The sequence below is a fragment of the Anser brachyrhynchus genome (assembly GCF_964034855.1).
Source record: "Anser brachyrhynchus genome assembly, chromosome: 3".
NCBI classification, from domain to species: domain Eukaryota; kingdom Metazoa; phylum Chordata; class Aves; order Anseriformes; family Anatidae; genus Anser; species Anser brachyrhynchus.
This window is the reverse complement of record NC_137696.1, coordinates 16,099,830-16,116,529: the sequence shown is the minus strand read 5'-3', so window position 1 is coordinate 16,116,529 and position 16,700 is coordinate 16,099,830.

Below are 16,700 nucleotides of genomic sequence, written 5' to 3'. Positions count from 1 at the left end.
TGCCAGTGCGCTCTCTGGACTCACTGCACTGCATCCCCAGGGGTGCCCGTGCACTCACTGGACTCACTGTACTGCATCACAGGTGGTGCCAGTGCACTCTCTGGACTCACTGCAGTGCATCCCCAGTGGTGCCAGTGCACTCTCTGGACTCACTGCACTGCATCCCCAGTGGTGCCAGTGCACTCTCTGGACTCACTGCACTGCATCTCCAGTGGTGCCAGTGCACTCTCTGGGCTCACTGCAGTGCATCGCCAGTGGTGCCAGTGCACTCTCTGGACTCACTGAAGTGCATCCCCAGTGGTGCCAGTGCACTCACTGGACTGACTGCACTGCATCCCCAGTGGTGCCAGTGCGCTCTCTGGAGTCACAGCACTGCATCCCCAGTGGTGCCAGTGCACTCACTGGACTCACTGTACTGCATCACAGGTGGTGCCCGTGCACTCTCTGGACTCACTGAAGTGCATCCCCAGTGGTGCCAGTGCACTCTCTGGACTCACTGTAGTGCATCCCCAGTGGTGCCAGTGCACTCTCTGGACTCACTGCACTGCATCCCCACTGCTGCCAGTGCACTCTCTGGACTCACTGCACTGCATCCCCAGTGGTGCCAGTGCACTCTCTGGACTCACTGCACTGCATCTCCAGTGGTGCCAGTGCACTCTCTGGACTCACTGTACTGCATCCCCAGTGGTGCCAGTGCACTCTCTGGACTCAATGCAGTGCATCCCCAGTGGTGCCAGTGCACTCTCTGGACTCACTGCACTGCATCCCCAGTGGTGCCAGTGCACTCTCTGCACTCACTGCACTGCATTCCCAGTGGTGCCAGTGAAGTCTCTGGACTCACTGCACTGCATCCCCAGTGGTGCCAGTGCAATCTCTGGACTCACTGCAGTGCATCCCCAGTGGTGCCAGTGCACTCTCTGGACTCACTGCACTGCATCCCCAGTGGTGCCAGTGCACTCTCTGGACTCACTGTGCTGCATCCCCAGTGGTGCCAGTGCACTCTGTGGACTCACTGTACTGCATCCCCAGTGGTGCCAGTGCACTCTCTGGGCTCACTGCACTGCATCCCCAGTGGTGCCAGTGCACTCTCTGGACTCACTGTGCTGCATCCCCAGTGGTGCCAGTGCACTCTGTGGACTCACTGTACTGCATCACCAGTGGTGCCAGTGCACTCTCTGGACTCACTGCAGTGCATCCCCAGTGGTGCCAGTGCACTCTCTGGACTCACTGCACTGCATCCCCAGTGGTGCCAGTGCACTCTCTGGACTCACTGCACTGCATCCCCAGTGGTGCCAGTGCACTCTCTGGACTCACTGCACTGCATCCCCAGTGGTGCCAGTGCACTCTCTGGACTCACTGCACTGCATCCTCAGTGGTGCCAGTGCACTCTCTGGACTCACTGCACTGCATCCCCAGTGGTGCCATTTCACTCTCTGGACTCACTGCAGTGAATCCCCGATGGTGCCAGTGTACTCTCTGGACTCACTGCACTGCATTCCCAGTGGTGCCAGTGCACTCTCTGGACTCACTGAACTGCATCCCCAGTGGTGCCAGTGCACTCTCTGGACTCACTGCAGTGCAACCCCGGTGGTGCCAGTGTACTCTCTGGTCTCACTGCACTGCATCCCCAGTGGTGCCTGTGCAGTCTCTGCACTCACTGCACTGCATCCCCAGTGTTGCCAGTGCGCTCTCTAAAGACACTGCAGTGCATACCCCGTGGTGCCAGGGCACTCTCTGCAGTCACTGCAGTGCATCTCCAGTGGTGCCAGTGCACTCTCTGGACTCACTGCAGTGCATCCCCAGTGGTGCCAGTGCACTCTGTGGACTCACGGCACTGCATCCCCAGTGGTGGCAGTGCACTCTCTGGACTCACTGCAGTGCATCCCCAGTGGTGCCAGTGCACTCTCTGGACTCAATGCTGTGCATCCCCAGTGGTGCCAGTGCACTCTCTGGACTCACTGCACTGCATCCCCAGTGGTGCCAGTGCACTCTCTGGACTCACTGCAGTGCATCTCCAGTGGTGCCAGTGCACTCTCTGGACTCACTGCACTGCATCCCCAGTGGTGCCAGTGCACTCTCTGGACTCACTGTGCTGCATCCCCAGTGGTGCCAGTGCACTCTGTGGACTCACTGTACTGCATCCTCAGTGGTGCCAGTGCACTCTCTGGACTCACTGCAGTGCATCCCCAGTGGTGCCAGTGCACTCTCTGGACTCACTGCACTGCATCCCCAGTGGTGCCAGTGCACTCTCTGGACTCACTGCACTGCATCCCCAGTGGTGCCAGTGCACTCTCTGGACTCACTGCACTGCAGCCCCAGTGGTGCCAGTGCACTCTCTGGACTCAATGCACTGCATCCCCAGTGGTGCCAGTGCACTCTCTGGACTCACTGCACTGCATCCCCAGTGGTGCCAGTGCACTCTCTGGACTCACTGCACTGCATCCCCAGTGGTGCCAGTGCACTCTCTGGACTCACTGCACTGCATCCCCAGTGGTGACAGTGCACTCTCTGGAGTCACTGAAGTGCATCCCCAGTGGTGCCAGTGCACTCTATGGACTCACTGCAGTGCATCGCCAGTGGTGCCAGTGCACTCTGTGGACTCACTGAAGTGCATCCCCAGTGGTGCCAGTGCACTCACTGGACTGACTGCACTGCATCCCCAGTGGTGCCAGTGCGCTCTCTGGACTCACTGCACTGCATCCCCAGGGGTGCCCGTGCACTCACTGGACTCACTGTACTGCATCACAGGTGGTGCCAGTGCACTCTCTGGACTCACTGCAGTGCATCCCCAGTGGTGCCAGTGCACTCTCTGGACTCACTGCACTGCATCCCCAGTGGTGCCAGTGCACTCTCTGGACTCACTGCACTGCATCTCCAGTGGTGCCAGTGCACTCTCTGGGCTCACTGCAGTGCATCGCCAGTGGTGCCAGTGCACTCTCTGGACTCACTGAAGTGCATCCCCAGTGGTGCCAGTGCACTCACTGGACTGACTGCACTGCATCCCCAGTGGTGCCAGTGCGCTCTCTGGAGTCACAGCACTGCATCCCCAGTGGTGCCAGTGCACTCACTGGACTCACTGTACTGCATCACAGGTGGTGCCCGTGCACTCTCTGGACTCACTGAAGTGCATCCCCAGTGGTGCCAGTGCACTCTCTGGACTCACTGTAGTGCATCCCCAGTGGTGCCAGTGCACTCTCTGGACTCACTGCACTGCATCCCCACTGCTGCCAGTGCACTCTCTGGACTCACTGCACTGCATCCCCAGTGGTGCCAGTGCACTCTCTGGACTCACTGCACTGCATCTCCAGTGGTGCCAGTGCACTCTCTGGACTCACTGTACTGCATCCCCAGTGGTGCCAGTGCACTCTCTGGACTCAATGCAGTGCATCCCCAGTGGTGCCAGTGCACTCTCTGGACTCACTGCACTGCATCCCCAGTGGTGCCAGTGCACTCTCTGCACTCACTGCACTGCATTCCCAGTGGTGCCAGTGAAGTCTCTGGACTCACTGCACTGCATCCCCAGTGGTGCCAGTGCAATCTCTGGACTCACTGCAGTGCATCCCCAGTGGTGCCAGTGCACTCTCTGGACTCACTGCACTGCATCCCCAGTGGTGCCAGTGCACTCTCTGGACTCACTGTGCTGCATCCCCAGTGGTGCCAGTGCACTCTGTGGACTCACTGTACTGCATCCCCAGTGGTGCCAGTGCACTCTCTGGACTCACTGCAGTGCATCCGCAGTGGTGCCAGTGCACTCTATGGACTCACTGCAGTGCATCCCCAGTGGTGCCAGTGCACTCTCTGGACTCACTGCACTGCATCCCCAGTGGTGCCAGTGCACTCTCTGGACTCACTGCACTTAATCCCCAGTGGTGCCAGTGCACTCTCTGGACTCACTGCACTGCATCCCCAGTGGTGCCATTTCACTCTCTGGACTCACTGCTTTGAATCCCCGATGGTGCCAGTGTATTCTCTGGACTCACTGCACTGCATCCCCAGTGGTGCCAGTGCACTCTCTGGACTCACTGAACTGCATCCCCAGTGGTGCCAGTGCACTCTCTGGACTCACTGCAGTGCAACCCCGGTGGTGCCAGTGTACTCTCTGGTCTCACTGCACTGCATCCCCAGTGGTGCCTGTGCACTCTCTGCACTCACTGCACTGCATCCCCAGTGTTGCCAGTGCGCTCTCCGGAGACACTGCAGTGCATCCCCCGTGGTGCCAGGGCACTCTCTGCAGTCACTGCAGTGCATCTCCAGTGGTGCCAGTGCACTCTCTGGACTCAGTGCACTGCATCCCCAGTGGTGCCAGTGCACTCCCTGGACTCACGGCACTGCATCCCCAGTGGTGCCAGTGCACTCTCTGGACTCACTGCACTGCATCCCCAGTGGTGCCAGTGCACTCTCTGGAGTAACTGCACTGCATCCCCAGTGGTGCCAGTGCACTCTCTGGAGTCACTGTAGTGCATCCCCAGTGGTGCCAGTGCACGCTCTGGACTCACTGCAGTGCATCCCCAGTGGTGCCAGTGCACTCTCTGGACTCACTGAAGTGCATTCTCAGTGGTGCCAGTGCACTCTCTGGACTCACTGCACTGCATCCCCAGTGGTGCCAGTGCACTCACTGGACTGACTGCACTGCATCCCCAGTGGTGCCAGCGCACTCTCTGGACTCACTGCACTGCATCCCCAGTGCTGCCAGTGCACTCTCTGGACTCACTGTAGTGCATCCCAATGGTGCCAGTGCACTCTCTGGACTCACTGCACTGCATCCCCAGTGGTGCCAGTGCACTCTCTGGACTCACTGCACTGCATCCCCAATGGTGCCAGTGCACTCTCTGGACTCACTGTACTGCATCCCCAGTGGTGCCAGTGCACTCTCTGGACTCACTGCACTGCATCCCCAGTGGTGCCAGTGCACTCTCTGGACTCACTGCAGTGCATCCCCAGTGGTGCCAGTGCACTCTCTGGACTCACTGCACTGCATCCCCAGTGGTGCCAGTACACTCTCTGGACTCACTGCACTGCATCCCCAGTGCTGCCAGTGCACTCTCTGGACTCACTGCACTGCATCTCCAGTGGTGCCACTGCACTCTCTGGACTCACTGCAGTGCATCCCCAGTGCTGCCAGTGCACTCTCTGGACTCACTGCAGGGCATCCCCAGTGGTGCCAGTGCACTGACTGGACTCACTGTACTGCATCCCCAGTGGTGCCAGTGTACTCTCTGGACTCACTGCACTGCATCCCCAGTGGTGCCAGTGCACTCTCTGGACTCACTGTACTGCATCCCCAGTGGTGCCAGTGCACTCTCTGGACTCACTGCACTGCATCTCCAGTGGCTCCAGTGCACTCTCTGGACTCACTGCACTGCATCTCCAGTGGTGCCACTGCACTCTCTGGACTCACTGCAGTGCATCCCCAGTGCTGCCAGTGCACTCTCTGGACTCACTGCAGGGCATCCCCAGTGGTGCCAGTGCACTGACTGGACTCACTGTACTGCATCCCCAGTGGTGCCAGTGTACTCTCTGGACTCACTGCACTGCATCCCCAGTGGTGCCAGTGCACTCTCTGGACTCACTGTACTGCATCCCCAGTGGTGCCAGTGCACTCTCTGGACTCACTGCACTGCATCTCCAGTGGCTCCAGTGCATTCACTGGACTCACTGTACTGCATCTCCAGTGGTGCCAGTGTACTCTCTGCACTCACTGCACTGCATCCCCAGTGGTGCCAGTACACTCCCTGGACTCACTGCACTGCATCCCCAGTGGTGCCAGTGTACTCACTGGATTCACTGCACTGCATCCCCAGTGGTGCTAGTGAACTCTCTGGACTCACTGCAGTGCATCCCCAGTGGTGCCAGTGCACTCTCTGGACTCACTGAAGTGCATTCTCAATGGTGCCAGTGCACTCTCTGGACTCACTGCACTGCATCCCCAGTGGTGCCAGTACACTCACTGGACTCACTGCACTGCATCCTCAGTGGTGCCAGTGCACTCTCTGGACTCACTGCACTGCATCCCCAGTGGTGCCAGTGCACTCTCTGGACTCACTGCACTGCATCCCCAGTGGTGCCAGTGTACTCTCTGGACTCACTGCACTGCAAACCCCAGTGGTGCCAGTGCACTCTCTCGAGTCACTGCACTACATCCCCAGTGGTGCCAGTGCACTCACTGGACTCACTGTACTGCATCATCAGCGGTGCCAGTGCACTCTCTGGACTCACTGCAGTGCATCCCCAGTGGTGCCAGTGCACTCTCTGGACTCACTGCACTGCATCCCCAGTGGTGCCAGTGCACTCACTGGACTCACTGCACTGCATCACCAGTGGTGCCAGTGCACTCTCTGGACTCACTGCACTGCATCCCCAGTGCTGCCAGTGCATTCACTGGACTCACTGTACTGCATCTCCAGTGGTGCCAGTGCACTCTCTGGGCTCACTGCACTGCATCCCCAGTGGTGCCAGTGCACTCTCTGGACTCACTGCACTGCATCCCCAGTGGTGCCAGTGCACTCATTGGATTCACTGCACTGCATCCCCAGTGGTGCCAGTGCACTCTCTGGACTCACTGCAGTGCATCCCCAGTGGTGCCAGTGCACTCTCTGGACTCACTTAAGTGCATTCTCAGTGGTGCCAGTGCAATCTCTGGACTCACTGCAGTGCATCCCCAGTGGTGCCAGTAAACTCACTGGACTCACTGCACTGCATCCCCAGTGGTGCCAGTGCACTCTCTGGACTCACTGCACTGCATCCCCAGTGGTGCCAGTGCACTCTCTGGACTCACTGCACTGCATCCCCAGTGGTGCCTGTGCACTCTCTGGACTCACTGCAGTGCATCCCCAGTGGTGCCAGTGCACTCTCTGGACTCACTGCAGTGCATCCCCAGTGGTGCCAGTGCACTCTCTGGACTCACTGCACTGCATCCCCAGTGGTGCCAGTGCACTCTCTGGACTCACTGCACTTAATCCCCAGTGGTGCCAGTGCACTCTCTGGACTCACTGCACTGCATCCCCAGTGGTGCCATTTCACTCTCTGGACTCACTGCAGTGAATCCCCGATGGTGCCAGTGTACTCTCTGGACTCACTGCACTGCATCCCCAGTGGTGCCAGTGCACTCTCTGGACTCACTGAACTGCATCCCCAGTGGTGCCAGTGCACTCTCTGGACTCACTGCAGTGCAACCCCGGTGGTGCCAGTGTACTCTCTGGTCTCACTGCACTGCATCCCCAGTGGTGCCTGTGCAGTCTCTGCACTCACTGCACTGCATCCCCAGTGTTGCCAGTGCGCTCTCTGGAGACACTGCAGTGCATCCCCCGTGGTGCCAGGGCACTCTCTGCAGTCACTGCAGTGCATCCCCAGTGGTGCCAGTGCACTCTCTGGACTCACTGCAGTGCATCCCCAGTGGTGCCAGTGCACTCTGTGGACTCACGGCACTGCATCCCCAGTGGTGCCAGTGCACTCTCTGGACTCACTGCAGTGCATCCCCATTGGTGCCAGTGCACTCTCTGGACTCACTGCACTGCATCCCCAGTGGTGCCAGTGCACTCTCTGGAGTCACTGTAGTGCATCCCCAGTGGTGCCAGTGCACTCTCTGGACTCACTGCACTGCATCCCCAGTGGTGCCAGTGCACTCTCTGGACTCACTGAAGTGCATTCTCAGTGGTGCCAGTGCACTCTCTGGACTCACTGCAGTGCATCCCCAGTGGTGCCAGTGCACTCACTGGACTGACTGCACTGCATCCCCAGTGGTGCCAGCGCACTCTCTGGACTCACTGCACTGCATCCCCAGTGCTGCCAGTGCTCTCTCTGGACTCACTGCAGTGCATCCCCAGTGGTGCCAGTGCACTCTCTGGACTCACTGCACTGCATCCCCAGTGGTGCCAGTGCACTCTCTGGGCTCACTGCACTGCATCCGCAATGGTGCCAGTGCACTCTCTGGACTCACTGTACTGCATCCCCAGTGGTGCCAGTGCACTCTCTGGACTCACTGCACTGCATCCCCAGTGGTGCCAGTGCACTCTCTGGACTCACTGCAGTGCATCCCCACTGGCTCCAGTGCACTCTCTGGACTCACTGCACTGCATCCCCAGTGGTGCCAGTACACTCTCTGGACTCACTGCACTGCATCCCCAGTGCTGCCAGTGCACTCTCTGGACTCACTGCACTGCATCTCCAGTGGTGCCACTGCACTCTCTGGACTCACTGCAGTGCATCCCCAGTGCTGCCAGTGCACTCTCTGGACTCACTGCACTGCATACCCAGTGGTGCCAGTGCACTGACTGGACTCACTGTACTGCATCCCCAGTGGTGCCAGTGTACTCTCTGGACTCACTGCACTGCATCCCCAGTGGTGCCAGTGCACTCACTGGACTCACTGTACTGCATCCCCAGTGGTGCCAGTGCACTCTCTGGACTCACTGCACTGCATCTCCAGTGGCTCCAGTGCATTCACTGGACTCACTGTACTGCATTTCCAGTGGTGCCAGTGCACTCTCTGGGCTCACTGCAGTGCATCCCCAGTGGTGCCAGTGCACTCTCTGGACTCACTGTAGTGCATCCCCAGTGGTGCCAGTGCACTCTCTGGACTCACTGAAGTGCATTCTCAATGGTGCCAGTGCACTCTCTGGACTCACTGCACTGCATCCCCAGTGGTGCCAGTACACTCACTGGACTCACTGCACTGCATCCTCAGTGGTGCCAGTGCACTCTCTGGACTCACTGCACTGCATCCCCAGTGGTGCCAGTGCACTCTCTGGACTCACTGCACTGCATCCCCAGTGGTGCCAGTGTACTCTCTGGACTCACTGCACTGCAAACCCCAGTGGTGCCAGTGCACTCTCTGGAGTCACTGCACTACATCCCCAGTGGTGCCAGTGCACTCACTGGACTCACTGTACTGCATCATCAGCGGTGCCAGTGCACTCTCTGGACTCACTGCAGTGCATCCCCAGTGGTGCCAGTGCACTCTCTGGACTCACTGCACTGCATCCCCAGTGGTGCCAGTGCACTCACTGGACTCACTGCACTGCATCACCAGTGGTGCCAGTGCACTCTCTGGACTCACTGCACTGCATCCCCAGTGGTGCCAGTGCATTCACTGGACTCACTGTACTGCATCTCCAGTGGTGCCAGTGCACTCTCTGGGCTCACTGCACTGCATCCCCAGTGGTGCCAGTGCACTCTCTGGACTCACTGCAGTGCATCCCCAGTGGTGCCAGTGCACTCTCTGGACTCACTTAAGTGCATTCTCAGTGGTGCCAGTGCAATCTCTGGACTCACTGCAGTGCATCCCCAGTGGTGCCAGTAAACTCACTGGACTCACTGCACTGCATCCCCAGTGGTGCCAGTGCACTCTCTGGACTCACTGCACTGCATCCCCAGTGGTGCCAGTGCACTCTCTGGACTCACTGCACTGCATCCCCAGTGGTGCCAGTGCACTCTCTGGACTCACTGTAGTGCATCCCCAGTGGTGCTACTGCACTCTCTGGACTCACTGCAGTGCATCCCCAGTGGTGCCAGTGCACTCTCTGCACTCACTGCACTGCATCCCCAGTGGTGCTGCTGCACTCTCTGGACTCACTGCAGTGCATCCCCAGTGGTGCCAGTGCACTCTCTGGACTCACTGCAGTGCATCCCCAGTGGTGCCAGTGCACTCTCTGGACTTACTGAAGTGCATCCCCAGTGGTGCCAGTGCAATCTCTGGACTCACTGCACTGCATTCCCAGTGGTGCCAGTGCACACTCTGGACTCACTGCACTGCATCCCCAGTGGTGCCAGTGCACTCTCTGGACTCACTGCACTGCAGCCCCAGTGGTGCCAGTGCACTCTCTGGACTCACTGCACTGCATCCGCAGTGGTGCCAGAGCACTCTCTACACTCACTGCACTGCATCCCCAGTGGTGCCAGTGCACTCTCTGTACTCACTGTACTGCATCCCCAGTGGTGCCAGTGCACTCTGTGGACTCACTGCAGTGCATCCCCAGTGGTGCCAGTGCACTCTCTGGACTAACTGTACCGCATCCCCAGTGGTGCCAGTGCACTCTCTGGACTCACTGCAGTGCATTCCCAGTGGTGCCAGTGCACTCTCTGGACTCACTGCACTGCATCCCCAGTGTTGCCAGTGCACTCTCTGGAGTAACTGCAGTGCATCCCCAGTAGTGCCAAAGCACTCTCTGGACTCCCGGCACCGCATCCCCAGTGGTGCCAGTGCACTCTCTGGACGCACTGCACTGCATCTCCAGTGCTGCCAGTGCACTCTCTGGACTCACTGCACTGCATCCCCAGTGGTGCCAGTGCAATCTCTGGACTCACTGCAGAGCATCCCCAGTGGTGCCAGGGCACTCTCTGGACTCACTGTACTGCATCCCCAGTGGTGCCAGTGCACTCTCTGGACTCACTGCACTGCATCCCCAGTGGTGCCAGTGCACTCTCTGGACTCACTGCAGTGCATCCCCAGTGGTGCCAGTGCACTCTCTGGACTCACTGCACTGCATCCCCAGTGGTGCCAGTGCACTCTCTGGACTCACTGCACTGCATCCCCAGTGGTGCCAGTGCACTCTCTGGACTCACTGCACTGCATCCCCAGTGGTGCCAGTGTACTCTCTGGACTCACTGCACTGCAAACCCCAGTGGTGCCAGTGCACTCTCTGGAGTCACTGCACTACATCCCCAGTGGTGCCAGTGCACTCACTGGACTCACTGTACTGCATCATCAGCGGTGCCAGTGCACTCTCTGGACTCACTGCAGTGCATCCCCAGTGGTGCCAGTGCACTCTCTGGACTCACTGCACTGCATCCCCAGTGGTGCCAGTGCACTCACTGGACTCACTGCACTGCATCACCAGTGGTGCCAGTGCACTCTCTGGACTCACTGCACTGCATCCCCAGTGGTGCCAGTGCATTCACTGGACTCACTGTACTGCATCTCCAGTGGTGCCAGTGCACTCTCTGGGCTCACTGCACTGCATCCCCAGTGGTGCCAGTGCACTCTCTGGACTCACTGCACTGCATCTCCAGTGGTGCCAGTGCACTCATTGGATTCACTGCACTGCATCCCCAGTGGTGCCAGTGCACTCTCTGGACTCACTGCAGTGCATCCCCAGTGGTGCCAGTGCACTCTCTGGACTCACTTAAGTGCATTCTCAGTGGTGCCAGTGCAATCTCTGGACTCACTGCAGTGCATCCCCAGTGGTGCCAGTAAACTCACTGGACTCACTGCACTGCATCCCCAGTGGTGCCAGTGCACTCTCTGGACTCACTGCACTGCATCCCCAGTGGTGCCAGTGCACTCTCTGGACTCACTGCACTGCATCCCCAGTGGTGCCAGTGCACTCTCTGGACTCACTGTAGTGCATCCCCAGTGGTGCTACTGCACTCTCTGGACTCACTGCAGTGCATCCCCAGTGGTGCCAGTGCACTCTCTGCACTCACTGCACTGCATCCCCAGTGGTGCTACTGCACTCTCTGGACTCACTGCACTGCATCCCCAGTGGTGCCAGTGCACTCTCTGGACTCCCTGCACTGCATCCCCAGTGGTGCCAGTGCACTCTCTGGACTCACTGCAGTGCATCCCCAGTGGTGCCAGTGCACTCTCTGGACTTACTGAAGTGCATCCCCAGTGGTGCCAGTGCAATCTCTGGACTCACTGCACTGCATTCCCAGTGGTGCCAGTGCACTCTCTGGACTCACTGCAGTGCATCTCCAGTGGTGCCAGTGCACTCTCTGGACTCACTGCACTGCAGCCCAAGTGGTGCCAGTGCACTCTCTGGACTCACTGCACTGCATCCCCAGTGGTGCCAGAGCACTCTCTACACTCACTGCACTGCATCCCCAGTGGTGCCAGTGCACTCTCTGGACTCACTGTACTGCATCCCCAGTGGTGCCAGTGCACTCTGTGGACTCACTGCAGTGCATCCCCAGTGGTGCCAGTGCACTCTCTGGACTAACTGTACCGCATCCCCAGTGGTGCCAGTGCACTCTCTGGACTCACTGCAGTGCATCCCCAGTGGTGCCAGTGCACTCTCTGGACTCACTGCACTGCATCCCCAGTGTTGCCAGTGCACTCTCTGGAGTAACTGCAGTGCATCCCCAGTGGTGCCAAAGCACTCTCTGGACTCCCGGCACCGCATCCCCAGTGGTGCCAGTGCACTCTCTGGACGCACTGCACTGCATCCCCAGTGCTGCCAGTGCACTCTCTGGACTCACTGCACTGCATCCCCAGTGGTGCCAGTGCAATCTCTGGACTCACTGCAGAGCATCCCCAGTGGTGCCAGGGCACTCTCTGGACTCACTGTACTGCATCCCCAGTGGTGCCAGTGCACTCTCTGGACTCACTGCAGTGCATCCCCAGTGGTGCCAGTGCACTCTCTGGACTCACTGCACTGCATCCCCAGTGGTGCCAGTGCACTCTCTGGACTCACTGCAGTGCATCCCCAGTGGTGCCAGTGCACTCTCTGGACTCACTGCACTGCATCCCTAGTGGTGCCAGTGCACTCTCTGCACTCACTGCACTGCATCCCCAGTGGTTCCAATGCGCTCTCTGGAGTCACAGCACTGCATCCCCAGTGGTGCCAGTGCAATCTCTGGACTCACTGCACTGCATCCCCAGTGGTGCCAGTGCACTCTCTGGACTCACTGAAGTGCATCCCCAGTGGTGCCAGTGCACTCTCTGGACTCACTGCACTGCACCCCCAGTGGTGCCAGTGCGCTCTCTGGAGTTACAGCACTGCATCCCCAGTGGTGCCAGTGCACTCTCTGGACTCACTGCACTGCATCCCCAGTGGTGCCAGTGCAATCTCTGGACTCACTGCAGAGCATCCCTAGTGGTGCCAGTGCGCTCTCTGGAGTCACAGCACTGCATCCCCAGTGGTGCCAGTGCTCTCACTGGGCTCACTGTACTGCATCCCCAGTGGTGCCAGTGCACTCTCTGGACTCACTGCACTGCATCCCCAGTGGTGCCAGGGCACTCTGTGGACTCACTGTACTGCATCCCCAGTGGTGCCAGTGTACTCTCTGCACTCACTGCACTGCATCCCCAGTGGTGCCAGGGCACTCTGTGGACTCACTGTACTGCATCCCCAGTGGTGCCAGTGCACTCTCTGGACTCACTGCAGGGCATCCCCAGTGGTGCCAGTGCACTCTCTGGACTCACTGCAGTGCATCCCCAGTGGTGCCAGTGCACTCTCTGGACTCACTGCACTGCATCCCCAGTGCTGCCAGTGCACTCTCTGGACTCACTACACTGCATCCCCAGTGGTGCCAGTGCACTCTCTGGAGTCACTGAAGTGCATCCCCAGTGGTGCCAGTGCACTCTATGGACTCACTGCAGTGCATCGCCAGTGGTGCCAGTGCACTCTGTGGACTCACTGAAGTGCATCCCCAGTGGTGCCAGTGCACTCACTGGACTGACTGCACTGCATACCCAGTGGTGCCAGTGCGCTCTCTGGACTCACTGCACTGCATCCCCAGGGGTGCCAGTGCACTCACTGGACTCACTGTACTGCATCACAGGTGGTGCCAGTGCACTCTCTGGACTCACTGCAGTGCATCCCCAGTGGTGCCAGTGCACTCTCTGGACTCACTGCACTGCATCCCCAGTGGTGCCAGTGCACTCTGTGGACTCACTGCACTGCATCTCCAGTGGTGCCAGTGCACTCTCTGGACTCACTGCACTGCATCCCCAGTGGTGCCAGTGCACTCTCTGGACTCACTGCAGTGCATCCCCAGTGGTGCCAGTGCACTCTCTGGACTCACTGCAGTGCATCCCCAGTGGTGCCAGTGCACTCTCTGGACTCACTGCACTGCATTCCCAGTGGTGCCAGTGCACTCTCTGGACTCACTGTGCTGCATCCCCAGTGGTGCCAGTGCACTCTCTGGACTCACTGTACTGCATCCCCAGTGGTGCCAGTGCACTCTCTGGACTCACTGCAGTGCATCCCCAGTGGTGCCAGTGCACTCTCTGGACTCACTGCAGTGCATCCCCAGTGCTGCCAGTGCACTCTCTGGACTCAATGCAGTGCATCCCCAGTGGTGCCAGTGCACTCTCTGGACTCACTGCACTGCATCCCCAGTGGTGCCAGTGCACTCTCTGGACTCACTGCACTGCATCCCCAGTGGTGCCATTTCACTCTCTGGACTCACTGCAGTGAATCCCCGATGGTGCCAGTGTACTCTCTGGACTCACTGCACTGCATCCCCAGTGGTGCCAGTGCACTCTCTGGACTCACTGAACTGCATCCCCAGTGGTGCCAGTGCACTCTCTGGACTCACTGCAGTGCAACCCCGGTGGTGCCAGTGTACTCTCTGGTCTCACTGCACTGCATCCCCAGTTGTGCCTGTGCAGTCTCTGCACTCACTGCACTGCATCCCCAGTGTTGCCAGTGCGCTCTCTGGAGACACTGCAGTGCATCCCCCGTGGTGCCAGGGCACTCCCTGCAGTCACTGCAGTGCATCTCCACTGGTGCCAGTGCACTCTCTGGACTCACTTCTGTGCATCCCCAGTGGTGCCAGTGCACTCTCTGGACTCACGGCACTGCATCCCCAGTGGTGCCAGTGCACTCTCTGGAGTGACTGCAGTGCATCCCCAGTGGTGCCAGTGCACTCTCTGGACTCACTGCACTGCATCCCCAGTGGTGCCAGTGCACTCTCTGGACTCACTGCAGTGCATCGCCAGTGGTGCCAGTGCACTCTCTGGACTCACTGCACTGCATCCCCAGTGGTGCCAGTGCACTCTCTGGACTCACTGCAGTGCATCCCCACTGGTGCCAGTGCACTCTCTGGACTCACTGCACTGCATCCCCAGTGGTGCCAGTACACTCTCTGGACTCACTGCACTGCATCCCCAGTGCTGCCAGTGCACTCTCTGGACTCACTGCACTGCATCTCCAGTGGTGCCACTGCACTCTCTGGACTCACTGCAGTGCATCCCCAGTGCTGCCAGTGCACTCTCTGGACTCACTGTAGGGCTTCCCCAGTGGTGCCAGTGCACTGACTGGACTCACTGCAGTGCATCCCCAGTGGTGCCAGTGCACTCACTGGACTGACTGCACTGCATCCCCAGTGGTGCCAGCGCACTCTCTGGACTCACTGCACTGCATCCCCAGTGCTGCCAGTGCACTCTCTGGACTCACTGTAGTGCATCCCCAATGGTGCCAGTGCACTCTCTGGACTCACTGCAGTGCATCACCAGTGGTGCCAGTGCACTCTCTGGGCTCACTGCACTGCATCCCCAATGGTGCCAGTGCACTCTCTGGACTCACTGTACTGCATCCCCAGTGGTGCCAGTGCACTCTCTGGACTCACTGCACTGCATCCCCAGTGGTGCCAGTGCACTCTCTGGACTCACTGCAGTGCATCCCCACTGGTGCCAGTGCACTCTCTCGACTCACTGCACTGCATCCCCAGTGGTGCCAGGGCACTCTCTGGACTCACTGCACTGCATCCCCAGTGCTGCCAGTGCACTCTCTGGACTCACTGCACTGCATCTCCAGTGGTGCCACTGCACTCTCTGGACTCACTGCAATGCATCCCCAGTGCTGCCAGTGCACTCTCTGGACTCACTGCAGTGCATCCCCAGTGGTGCCAGTGCACTCTCTGGACTCACTGTACTGCATCCCCAGTGGTGCCAGTGTACTCTCTGGACTCACTGCACTGCATCCCCAGTGGTGCCAGTGCACTCTCTGGACTCACTGCACTGCATCCCCAGTGGTGCCAGTGCACTCACTGGACTCACTGTACTGCATCCCCAGTGGTGCCAGTGCACTCTCTGGACTCACTGAACTGCATCTCCAGTGGCTCCAGTGCATTCACTGGACTCACTGTACTGCATCTCCAGTGGTGCCAGTGCACTCTCTGGGCTCACTGCAGTGCATCCCCAGTGGTGCCAGTGCACTCTCTGGACTCACTGCACTGCATCCCCTGTGGTGCCAATGTACTCACTGGATTCACTGCACTGCATCCCCAGTGGTGCTAGTGCACTCTCTGGACTCACTGCAGTGCATCCCCAGTGGTGCCAGTGCACTCTCTGGACTCACTGAAGTGCATTCTCAATGGTGCCAGTGCACTCTCTGGACTCACTGCACTGCATCCCCAGTGGTGCCAGTACACTCACTGGACTCACTGCACTGCATCCTCAGTGGTGCCAGTGCACTCTCTGGACTCACTGCACTGCATCCCCAGTGGTGCCAGTGCACTCACTGGACTCACTGCACTGCATCACCAGTGGTGCCAGTGCACTCTCTGGACTCACTGCACTGCATCCCCAGTGGTTCCAGTGCACTCTCTGGACTCACTGCAGTGCATCCCCACTGGTGCCAGTGCACTCTCTGGACTCACTGCACTGCATCCCCAGTGGTGCCAGTACACTCTCTGGACTCACTGCACTGCATCCCCAGTGCTGCCAGTGCACTCTCTGGACTCACTGCACTGCATCTCCAGTGGTGCCACTGCACTCTCTGGACTCACTGCAGTGCATCCCCAGTGCTGCCAGTGCACTCTCTGGACTCACTGCACTGCATCCCCAGTGGTGCCAGTGCACTGACTGGACTCACTGCAGTGCATCCCCAGTGGTGCCAGTGTACTCACTGGACTGACTGCACTGCATCCCCAGTGGTGCCAGCGCACTCTCTGGACTCACTGCACTGCATCCCCAGTGCTGCCAGTGCACTCTCTGGACTCACTGTAGTGCATCTCCAATGGTGCCAGTGCACTCT